The sequence below is a fragment of the Argentina silus genome (genome assembly GCF_951799395.1).
Source record: "Argentina silus genome assembly, chromosome: 5".
In the NCBI taxonomy this organism is placed as follows: Eukaryota; Metazoa; Chordata; class Actinopteri; order Argentiniformes; family Argentinidae; genus Argentina; species Argentina silus.
In genome coordinates, this window is record NC_139659.1 from 8,414,329 (window position 1) to 8,423,164 (window position 8,836).

Genomic DNA, 8,836 nt, shown 5'->3' on the forward strand with positions numbered 1-8,836 from the left:
CCTTTGTCCCTCACCAGGAACAACCAGTCAGCCATCTGCAGCAGGTGGTCCCAGGCCCAAGATGCTGTGAAAGGCACCAGCTTTGTCCAAAGAGATAAAGCAAGATGGGAGAGAGGGGACATTCTTCAGGAATTGTGTTTGTGATGTCTGGCACACATACATTCTTGTACAGTACATGTAATGTAGCTGATATGCACCTGTTTTTGCAGGTACGCTTGATAACACCTGTTCCTCACTGTGGACTCTAGTTCTTCTATGAGTTCTGCGACCACCTCCTCCCCGTTCTCCTGCGTTGTCATAGCGACCCAGGCGTTTTCCGTGAGGCGACCGGGGATAATGTCCACCACATTTTGGACCGGGGGTGGAGGGGGGACCGAGCTGGCGCGGCTCTTTTCCCCCCGCGACTTGACCGCTGAGCGGGACATGTTCGCAAGGAGACGTCTTCTGCAGGTTCATAACAACGTTTATACAACTCCGGTTACCTTTGATTATGCTGTGTAAAGGTGTCCAAATACTACAACATAATATAGTTTGGTATTGTAGGGAACTGATGGGGCTGTGTGACACACAGACGTTGTTCATTGCTCGCGACCTCTCAAAAACATCATTCCACAAGATAAGGGAGATGCCGTATGTGATACTAGCCTTATTTGAACAACGTCTAAGCATGCAGACAATATGGTCGAATTTAATATGTTCGAATGTGCATGTTAGTGCATAGTGCATGCATAGTTCGTCATGCATAGTTCGCCATTATTCCTAAAGACGACTTACCTCAAGAAAACTAATGGTCCTTAATTCTAGAATGGTTTACAGAGTAGATACTTTGCCGTCTTCCCTTCGCAACATTATACCCTCAGTCCCCCATATCTGCTACGCGTGCGGTTGCTGAGCAACGGAGCTACCAACTTACTGTGACGTACCATTGTAGACCGGGAGATGCCAAACGAGATAACTCGTCCAGATAACTGTCGTTGAATGAAACTCAATTACTACCAGAGCAATGATATTAACGTAACCTTTCATACAATAGGCTACACCTATACGTGTAATCAACGCAGCAGCGTGCTACCATGTACAAAACATCAAGGCACACACACCTTTTATGGACATTCTGGTTATTATCATGACTACCATATACATGCTACCATGTACAAAACATGTATTTACGCACGTCATGAACTGTTCTCTTTTTAACCCTATGAACTCAGGTTACTATTCCATTCTCACAGGTGAGTCCATTCTCACAGGTGCTTTTGAAACCCTGCCTGTTCTAGTGAGTGTTTCTTGCCATGCACCCCCAGTGGGACGAAGGTGAAGTCTGTTTCTCCTTCGTGTGCCCCTGTAAGTCTCTACCAAGTATGACCTTGGTGTTGCGGCATTACTCAGTAGTGAGCCTGGAGTCTGCTCAGTGGTGATCCATACTTTCTGTCCAAATCCGAGTTCTATAAGTGGTATGGAGTGGTGTTGTAGGTTGTAGTGCGCTGCTTGCATACGCCCTTCCTTCCTCATCCAATACAAAATTAACCCTAGCCCCCCCAACCCCCACCCGAAAAAAAATAAAAATAATAATAATAATAATAAATAAATAATAATAATAATAATAATAATAATAATAATAATAATAATAATAATAAAATAAATAATAATAATAATAATAACCAAATCAAATCAAATAACATTTTATTTGTCACGTACATCGCATACAGCCGTAATTGACAGTGAAATGCTTTGGGAATTTGCTCTCGCTCAACAACAAGTCAACCTTAACCCTAACCCTAACATTCTGTCTGATACCTCAACATTCAGTCTGATACCTCAACATTCTGTCTGATACCTCAACATTATTCTTTTAGTACTCCAAAGTTACAATATTCTGCGATCGTATGTACTGCTGAGATGAATGTCTCTGCACTTTCTCCATCATTTTGGCATCTCATGTTAAATTGAGCTCTCTCAAAAATACAATTTTGTTTTCCTATACCGTGCTTATCAAATGCTTCTTTGACAGCATCATATTTATTTTTATCTGCATCAGTTAATGCTAACACTACCAAAATATCGTCAGCTCAGCTATATCTCCCATAACCTACAGGAGTGAATTAACCTGATATTCTTCTGGCTTTGCATTTAACCCTGATGCCAGACGAAATCTTTCAAATATTCTGATCCATTTTGGCCATTCTGCCATATTGGGGCTCTGGATGGGTAATCTGCACAGCTGTCACTTCTGCCATTTCTGCCTCTCCAGTCTGTGTGTGTATCAGCGCGAGGGGACCGTTGCCTAGTAACCCCGGGAACACAAACGCAGCATGCTCATGCGCACAGATTGACTCGTCCTGTCTTGCTAGCAGCATGCATCTCTTCGCTATGTTGCACAATGTCTCTGTTTCTGAATTTCACAGCAATGTCCTGAGAAAAACACTCTGCTATTCATACCAGAAAACAACGTGGTTCTTTTCTACCTTCTGACCCCATGTATCAGGAGACGGGGATGCCGTGGACTTAGCTGTAAAACATGTTTACTCAGACAACCAGGAAGTTACACAACACAGCCTTATGGGTACTGTAGTCTTCAACGCTACAATTATAGAAGAGCTCAGCTGAACTTCCCAGCAGTGCCCACCCTTTCAATGGTCTGTTATGTATGTGCCAGTGGCGGTGGCAGTTCCAAGTCTGATCACCTTTCGTTCTCTCTCTCTCTCTCTCTCTCTCTCTCTCTCTCTCTCTCTCTCTCTCTCTCTCTCTCTCTCTCTCTCTCTCTCTCTCTCTCACACACACACACACACACACGCATACACTACACATACACAATAGAAGAGGCCTCACCAGACGCTCTCTAGTTCTAAGGTAGTCGACAAGTTCATTCAAAGACAGATCGCACTGAAGTTCGGGGATCAATGCAAAAAAAAATGATGTTCCTCTGGAGCCAACAGTGTTATTGAACGTGTGCGTGCAACCTGAAATATATGAGTCAACCGAAAGTCTCCGTTTAGATAAAATGCAAGCAATTAATCTGGATTTCTACAGCCTATCTCTGCTAACGGCAAAATAGGATATTTTAAACCCACGATCATCAATTAATTGTTAGGATAAGGCAGTTATCTACAATATATTTGTTTTCACAGAACGGATGACGATGAACATATGTTGTAGAATATCAGGACTCTGTCCTCGCAATGTATGACTTCATTAAAACATATTCTTGATTGATGTAATAGGGAAATGTGCATGTATCTTTTTCAAAAACAGACAGGATGGCCTTAACTATGGGAAAAACACAACCTTGTCACATATTTCACCGTAGTGAAAACATTAGGCTACTTTAGGCCTATAGCTTACATAGTACACGATGTCATTTGAAATCTAAAGAACGCGTACTTATGGAATAATAAAGAAAAAACATCTAGCAGAGGATGGTTTCGATCCATCGACCTCTGGGTTATGGGCCCAGCACGCTTCCGCTGCGCCACTCTGCTACCGCTGATCCACCGCGCACTGTATTTCAGGTTGTGTGCTGACTTCAGTCCTCTATGTAGCGCTTGCATATGCTGTGCTGTGATATAGCCGACATTTGAGCCACCGGTAGACTTCAATTCATTTCAATCTGAGTCGCAAAATATTTGTTTTACATTTGTCATTTACATTTGTAGCCTAATTCGATTGTATCTTACCAATAGACGACAACATGCTCCTCAAATTGCTGTGCATGCATCTTAAAATAGTTGACAAACCGGTGACAAAAAGGTCAATGTAGTCTACTCATTACAAAAACTATATTCTTAAAAATCTCTTAGTCAAGAGATTCATAACACCTTGTATGAATGATGATATGCAGTTTTCAGGATCTATTAAACCCTTATAGACCCATCAGCTAATGTTGGCCCTTATGTATGGTATGTATGTGCACCAGGCTCAGTTTGTGTTTAGTGAAAGTGCTAAAAATGAGCTGGCACTGATATTAGACCCTACTTTTGTGTCACACTTCCTGGTGCATTGACAGAGACCGGAAATGCTTATTGACGAGGCTTTGACCATGTTTGGTGAGTCTGTGCCAGTGCCAGTCACCGGAAATGAGTGCTCCATAGGGTAATGTCTCCCTGGACCCTTGGCAGACATGAGTGTGTACCTTTCGGGACCACATGACTTTGTCTACCCTTCTCTTGCTCTCGATCAACTAAGAAAATGCTCTGGCTAGAAAATGCGATACAAAAATGAGGCATTGAATTATCATACTTCGACTGATTTTCCACAGAATGCGTTTGAAAAGGCATGAGTTAATACAGTATTTATTTAATTGAGCTGATTATTAAAGCAGGGAGCGAGACAGAACACGTTGGGTCCAGTGGGACCTTAACTGTTACCTTTAAACCCTCTCTGATCCAGAGACTGCCATGAGGAATGCCCGTGGCAGCAGACAGAAAAGGCATCCATTGTATTAGGGTTGATCTAGATTATAGGTGACCCAAGGGATCGCACGCATAGCATTACATTGACATAATCCCCACCCAGCTCACTTCTATATGGAGTCTGACCATTCTGGGGTTAAGTGCAGTGCAAGCCCCCTTTGCGTACAATCACGTGCTGGACTAAAAAGTGAGAATGGGAGGGACAAGTAAGTTGTGAGTCGTGCTACCAGCTTTGGGACACAATGTCCCTATCTGTTCCTTTTTCACAGACCCCTCTGGAAACCATTTGTCCCTCCTTCACCATAAATACTGTGTAGTGTGACAATGATTTGGTTGAATATTGAGCTACCTCCCTCTCTCTGTCTTTGTCTGTTTCGTAGGGCATTGTTCACATATGATTGCATCACAAAGAACCTCAAGCTGTCAGATTCTGGGGGTAACCATGAACAACCTGCAGTGGCTTTGTTTCAGAGGGATGACCAAACATAACTTGTGTAAACCTCATGCATGAAGTATGAACATAACAGAAGCAAACTGTTCTGGGTCAAGGCTGTGGTGTGACGTTGAGATGCAATTCTGTTCTCAACCACTGGATGGCTACATTGACCACCAAAACTGATGCCAATAGAAACACATTTGAATAATAAAATAAATGTTGTTTCTTAACAATCAAAATCGTTACATGCAGACAAGACATGTTCTTCTCTTCTGCTAAAGGTCACCAACTACAGAAGGACAATTGCTGCTGCAGAGATTCATAAGATCAACAGAGACTCCTTCTGGGCACGTGCAGAGGTGAGTAATTGCTCAGTCCTCGGCACCCCTTTATGTGCATGGATTGTATTGTGATGACCAACGTATTTAGTCCTTGTATAATGTTGGTCGAGGAGTGTTAGGGTTGTGACTGCTCTGGCACACAAGAACACATGAATGCCATTGAGAAGTGGGAACCCAACTTTCTGTTCTCCTCGCAACCTAACCAAACCACAGTGAGAGGAGGAGGAGAGGAAAGAGGAGGAGTGCAGAAGGGTGAGGAGAAGTGGTGCATGGAGAGAGCGAGGATAAAGCAAGAGAGGAAGGAGGAGGAGGAGAGAGAGAGAGAAGAATGAACCGAGAAAGAGATAAGGATACAGGAGCAGAGGTCAGTCATGCAATCAGACTCAAATACATGCATGCAATATACAGACCACAACCACAGTGTGTGTGTGTCTGTGTGTGTGTGTGTGTGTGTGTGTGTGTGTGTGTGTGTGTGTGTGTGTGTGCGTGTGCGTGTGCGTGTGCGTGTGCGTGTGTGTGTTCATTCATAGCTGTCTTCATGTCCATCATGTCTATAAATAGGAGCAGCAGCAGAAGGAGCATAAAAAAGAGGTGAGAGCTGGTTTGACATGCACAGATTCTGTAAAAGTTCTCACGGTTGTAAGATAAACATACTCTATTGAAAATAATGCATTATCTTGCATCCACTATTACATTTCTGTCCCTAGATCACAGGCTATAGTTCCTTTTACTTTTGATTGATAAAGGAACTCCCTAAGACTTGCAATATTCAGACCCTGATAATGGCAGAAGTTTAATATTCCCTATATCCTGCAGGAGGCAGCAGCGCTTCTATCTCAGCGCACTGTAAACCCAAATGAGTTTTTCAAGCACTTGACTTCCACCTCCTCTTCCTGCTCCTCCTCTATCTCCAGAGCTTCATTCACCCTAGGATCCCCACTCGCAGGTGAGATAGAGAGATGTATCCTACATATCTTATTTGTCATGTATGTCTCCTGTCTTCTACCTGACATCATTCTGTTTCTCTTCATAGTGAGACCTCCATTCAGAAGATACCAATGCAGTCTAACAGACATTGCATTCATATTCTGGAAGTCTAGATCCTCCAGTCCCACCTCGCCCTGCAGTCCAACAGTGGTCTCTCCCTTTAGCCCAACAATGGTCTCTCCATTCAGTCAGACCCCTTCTTCCAACAACCTCACGTGTCCCTCTTCTCCCCAACCCCAGGGTCCTTCGCCAGTCCCCAAGGGAATCTCTTGGTCAAGCCCCAGCTCCCCTCTCTCCCCCTCCAGAACCTTCCTGCCCAGCCTAGCCTCCTTGCCCCCCTCCTGACCCCTCCCTGAGCTGCCTGGGACCCCCTGCAGGATGAGAGACCTGGAGACAGACACAGAGTTCACAGGACAAGCCCTTGTCATCTCTGCAGTGGAGGATGGAGAGGAGGAGGAGGACAAGAAGGAGTTGAGGGGACAGATGCATGCAGTAGAGGAGGAAGAGGAGGAGAGGGGAGGGATTTGTGTGGTGGAGGAGCAGAAGGAAGAGGAGAAGAGGAGAAGGATGTGTGCGGTGGAGGGGGAGAGAGGGAGAGGAGGAGGAGGGAGAGAGGGGCAGGATTTGTATGGTGGTGAGGGGAGAGATATGGGAGACAGGGGATGGAGAGAATGGTAAAGGAACAACAGACACAAACATACACCAACTAACAACCAATGAATCTGCGCCTGAGCTAACCTGTGAGACTCTTAGTGAGAATTATGGAAATTAACCTGTATTGCCAAATGAAATTATACGTGAGTAAATGTTCTCTGCAGTCAACCAATCAGATCAGAACAGCAGAGAGGAAGGTTGCACTCTCCTTTCAGCAAACCAATGAGGAGGTCATCGAAGAGGAATGGCAGGTATCTGAATTGCAGCCAATGGGATGAGTGAGAATGAAGAATATAGGAAAACAAATGGCTCAGGTATGGAATGCATTGTGAACCAGTATGATTGACATGTGACACATACATGTGATTTGATGTTTTAAAGAATGATGGGCATCCTATCAAAATGATCTTCCTCCCTAGAGAAAACACTTAGCTCAGCTAAAGCAGACCAAGACTCAACATTAATGTCCATGACTTTTAGCAAAGATGGGATGGAGAAGGACCTCCTCTCTAAATCACAGGTAGGGAGCAAAACACGTGGAATGATGCACATACAATCTCTCAATAATTACCAAACAGGTTTGGCAATTGTCCTTTCCTTTGTGTATGAATAGCCCTTTCAGCCTCACATCAAAATGGTGACCTACGATGCCTATTAATATCTATATATTCCATTTGCATGGCTGAAATGCTAGTGTCCTACCCAGTTGTGCTCTACGCATACAATGTGCCTTTGTATCGCACCAACATTCACCCTCACAATGAAATGATTGTTTATTGTGGCATATCTCTTGGGTGAGTCCAGATAATGACAGGATTAGGGTTACCACACCATGGCAATACATAAAGGTACATTGGAAAAGGTCCAGAGAGGGAACATAACTCAGATGGCTGAGACACCCGCCCATAGGCCTTTTTTATAATGGAAGTGACAGGCAGCAGCTGTTGACAGTTGTCTGTTGTGAAGAGCATCAGGGCATACCACAGAAATACAGTATGTCATGTTAGGATTACTTTCTGGTACAGTACCTATCAAACTCTAATGGATGCCTGTCATGCGCTCAAAACACACACAGGAAAACATTATTATACAATTATGCCCAATTAAATGTTATTTTGTTGTATATTTGTTGTGGTCTTTTTGAATTCAAACCAAGAAGGCCCAGTGAGATGGATAAATCTGTAGCAAATTATTCTACAGCCCTGCTGTATTACCATTGTTATCTACCTGGTATTCTATATGAAATGTATTGGTGACAATTGGTCCCCTAAAAAAAAAATGAAAGATGAAAAAATGAAAAAATGAAATTCCTTTGTAGCCTTGTTTCCAGGCTTTGATCTTGACTACTATTGCTGTATACTATTATGATATATTGCTACACATGACAAGATTATGTATTCTGATGGCATTGGTTAACATATGCATAGAGTGAACACAACACAACGTTTCCATGGATTAGCAATCATCATTTTGTTGGATTAGTGAGCACTGGCTCTGATTTTGGTTTAGTTCTCACATTTACATTTACATTTATGGCATTTAGCAGACGCCTTTATCCAAAGTGACTTACAAATACATTTGTTTAAGTAAGTGAATCATCTATCCATCAATCATCATCAGATAAAGTAATCAATGCTCGGACCAGGGGCCATAGGCAGTCACAATGCTAGAAGAAGGAATTAATTTATTTTATTTTATTTATTTATTTTTATTAACAAGAGAGAAACTTGCACAGGGGGGTAGTAGGGGTGAAGAGGTCTTTAGGAGGGACCGTTAAGATGTAGCCTGAAGAGATGGATCTTCAATCGATGGCGGAAGATTGGTAGTGACTCTGCAGTCATGACAGCAGTGGGAAACTCTTTCCACCAGCGGGGCGTCAGGACAGTTCGTTCCACCAGTGGGGTGCCAGGACAGTTCTTACACAACTGGTATCATATTTGTGGGATGAAGCTACCTTGATATTACAGGTGTAATACAACCATACACCTGCTCAGTAGATGAACACGGAG